The sequence below is a fragment of the Heterodontus francisci genome, unplaced genomic scaffold (assembly GCF_036365525.1).
Source record: "Heterodontus francisci isolate sHetFra1 unplaced genomic scaffold, sHetFra1.hap1 HAP1_SCAFFOLD_241, whole genome shotgun sequence".
NCBI classification, from domain to species: Eukaryota; Metazoa; Chordata; class Chondrichthyes; order Heterodontiformes; family Heterodontidae; genus Heterodontus; species Heterodontus francisci.
The window spans coordinates 1,145,001-1,150,000 of record NW_027142246.1 but is presented as its reverse complement, the minus strand read 5'-3'; positions in this window follow the sequence as shown (position 1 = coordinate 1,150,000).

The window sequence follows — 5,000 nt, the reverse complement described above, 5'->3', positions numbered from 1 at the left end:
TAGATATATATATATACACACTCACCACATTCCAGACCCTGAAAAAAAAATATATATATATACACACACTCACCACATTCCACACCCTGAGAAAAAAAATATATATAAATACACACACACACCACATTCCAGACCCTGAGAAAAAAAACATATATATATACATATACACACACACCACATTCCAGATCCTGAGAGAAAATAAATATATATATATTTACACACACACCATATTCCAGACACTGAGAAAAAAAAATAATATATATATATATATATATATATATATATACACACACACACACACACTCACCACATTCCAGACACGGAGAAAAAAAATATATATATATACGTCCAAACACCACATTCCAGACACTGAGAAAAAAAAAATATATATATATATATATATACACACTCACCACATTCCAGACACTGAGAAAAAAATATATATATATACACACTCACCACATTCCAGACACTGAGTAAAAAAAAAAAATATATATATACATACACACACTCACCACATTCCAGACCCTGAGAAAAAAATATATATATCTTCACACACTCACCACATTCCAGACACTGAGAAAAAAAAATTATATATATATATATATATATATATATATATATATATATACACACACACACTCACCACATTCCAGACACGGAGAAAAAAATATATATATATACACACACTCACCACATTCCAGACACTGAGAAAGAAAATTATATATATACACACACACACTCACCACATTCCAGACACTGAGAAAAAAAAATATATATAGAAACTCACCACATTCCAGACCCTGAGAAAAAAAAAATATATATATATACACACACTCAGCACATTCCAGACACTGAGAAAAATATATATATATATATATATGCACACACCACATTCCAGACCCTGAGAAAAAAAATATATATATACACACACTCACCACATTCCAGACCCTGAGAAAGAATATATATATATATATATATATACACACACTCACCACATTCCAGACCCTGAGAAAAAAATATATATATTGATACACACACACCACATTCCAGACGCTGAGAAAACAAAATATATATATATATACACACACTCACCACATTCCAGACCCTGAGAAAAAAAAATATATATATACATATACACACACACCACATTCCAGACCCTGAGAGAAAAAAAACATATATATATATATACATATACACACACACCACATTCCAGACACAGAGAAAAAAAAATATATATATATACACACTCACCACCATCCAGACCCTGAGAAAAATATATATATATATACACACACACACTCACCACATTCCAGACCCTGAGAATAAAATATATATATATATATATAAACACTCACCACATTCCAGACACTGGGAAAAAAAATTATATATATACACACTCACCACATTCCAGACGCAGAGAAAAAAAATTATATATATATACACACACTCACCACATTCCAGACACTGAGTAAAAAAAATTATATATATACACACACACACTCACCACATTCCACACGCTGAGAAAAAAATAAATATATATATATATATACACACTCACCACATTCCAGACACTGAAAAAAATATATATATATACACTCACCACATTCCAGACACTGAGGAAAAATAAAATATATATATATAGACACACTCACCACATTCCAGACCCTGAGAAAAAAAAATATATTTATGCACACACACTCACCACATTCCAGACCCTGAGAAAATAAAAATATATATATATACACACATTCACCACATTCCAGACACTGAGAAAAACAAAATATATATACACACACTCACCACATTCCAGATACTGAGAAAAAAATATATAGATACACACAGCCTCACCACATTCCAGACCCTGAGAAAAAAAAAATATATATATATACACACTCACCACATTCCAGACACTGAGAAAAAAAATAGATACATATATATGTAAACACACTCACTACATTCCAGAGCCTCAGAAAAATATACATGTATATAAATATTTACACACTCACCACTTTCCAGACACTGAGAATATATATATATATATATATGTACACACACTCACCACATTCCAGACCTTGAGAAAAAAAAATATACGTATATTTACACACTCACCACATTCCAGACACAGAGAAAAAAATATATATATACACACACTCAGTACATTCCAGAGCCTGAGAAAAAAAAATATATATATATATACACACTCACCACATTCCAGAACATGAGTAAAAAAATTATATATATATATACACACTCACCACATTCCAGACACTGAGAAAAAAATATATATATATACAAACACACTCACCACATTCCAGACCATGAGAAAAAAAAAATATATATATACACACTCACCACATTCCAGAACCTGAGAGAAAAAAAAAATATATATAGATACACACACACCACATTCCAGACCCTGAGAAAAAAAAAATATATATATAAACACACACCACATTCCAGAACCTGAGAAAAAAAATATATCCATATATATATATATATATACACACACACTCACCACATTCCAGACCCTGAGAAAAAAAATAATATATATATATATATACACACACTCACCACATTCCAGACAATGAGGAAAAAAAAATTATATATATATAGACACTCACCACATTCCAGACCCTGAGAAAAAAATAAATATATATATATACACACACTCACCACATTCCAGACCTTGAGAAAAAAAAAATATATATATATACTCACTCACCACATTCCGGACCCTGAGAAAAAAAAAATATACGTATATTTACACACTCACCACATTCCAGACCCTGAGAAAAACGCTATATATAATTATATATATACACACTCACCACATTCCAGAACCTGAGAAAAATAAATATATATATACACACACTCAGTACATTCCAGAGCCTGAGAAAAAAAAATATATATATATATACACACTCACCACATTCCAGAACATGAGTAAAAAAATTATATATATATATACACACTCACCACATTCCAGACCCTGAGAAAAATATATATATATATACACACACACTCACCACATTCCAGACCATGAGAAAAAAAAAAATATATATACACACTCACCACATTCCAGAACCTGAGAGAAAAAAAAAATATATATAGATACACACACACCACATTCCAGACCCTGAGAAAAAAAATATATATATATATAAACACACACCACATTCCAGAACCTGAGAAAAAAAATATATCCATATATATATATATACACACACACTCACCACATTCCAGACCCTGAGAAAAAAAATAATATATATATATATATACACACACTCACCACATTCCAGACCCTGAGAAAAAAAATAAATATATATATATATATATATATACACACACTCACCACATTCCAGACAATGAGGAAAAAAAAATATATATATATATAGACACACACCACATTCCAGACCCTGAGAAAAAAATAAATATATATATATACACACACTCACCACATTCCAGACCCTGAGAAAAAAAAATATAAATATACACACTCACCACATTCCAGACCCTGAGAAAAAAAAATATATATATACACACACACTCACTACATTCCAGAGCCTGAGAAAAAAATATATATATATATAAATATTTACACACTTACCACATTCCAGACCCTGAGAAAAAAAAAATATATATGTATATATACACAATCACCACATTCCAGACCGAGAAAAAAAATATATATATATACACACTCACCATATTCCAGAACCAAAGAAAAAAAAAATATATATATATATACACACACTCAACACATTCCAGACACTGAGAAAAATATATATTTATATATATATACACACTCACCACATTACAGACACTGAGAAAAAAAAATGTCTATATATACACACTCACCACATTCCAGACCCTGAGAAAAAAAAACGTATATATATATATATATATACACACACTCACCACATTCCAGACACTGAGAAAAAAAATATATATATATATATACACACTCACCACAGTCCAGACACTGAGAAAAATATATATATATATATACACACACTCACCACATTCCAGAGCCTTAAAAAAAAAAGAAAATATATATATACACACACACACAGCACATTCCAGACCATGAGAAAACAAAATATATAGATATATACACACACTCACCACATTCCAGACTCTTACAAAAAAAAATTATATATATATATATACACACTCACCACATTCCAGACTCATACAAAAAAAAATTATATATATATATACACACTCACCACATTCCAGACCCTGAGAAAAAAATAATATATATATACAAACACTCACCACACTCCAGACCCTGAGAAAAAAAAAATATATATATACACACACTCACCACACTCCAGACACTGAGAAAAATATATATATATATATACACACACTCACCACATTCCAGACCCTCAAAAAAAAAATATATATATACACACACTAACCACATTCCAGACCCTCAAAAAAAAAAAGAATATATATATATACACACACACACACCACATTCCAGACCCTGAGAAAAAAATATATTTCTATATATCTACACACACTCACCACATTCCATACCCTGTGAAAATATATATATATATATATATATATATACACACACACTCACCACATTCCAGACCCTGAGGAAAAAAAAATATATATATACACACTCACCACACTCCAGACCCTGAGAAAAATATATATTTATGTATATTTACACACTCACCACATTCCAGACCCTGAGAAAAAAGATATATATATATACACTCACTCACCACATTCCAGACCCTGAGAAAAAAATATATATATATATATATACACACTCACCACATTCCAGACACTGAGAAAAAAAAAAAATATATATATATACACACTCACCACATTCCAGACCCAGAGAAAAATATATATTTATGTATATTTACACACTCACCACATTCCAGACTCTGAGAAAAAAGATATATATATATATACACTCACTCACCACATTCCAGACCCTGAGAAAAAAATATATATATATATATACACACACT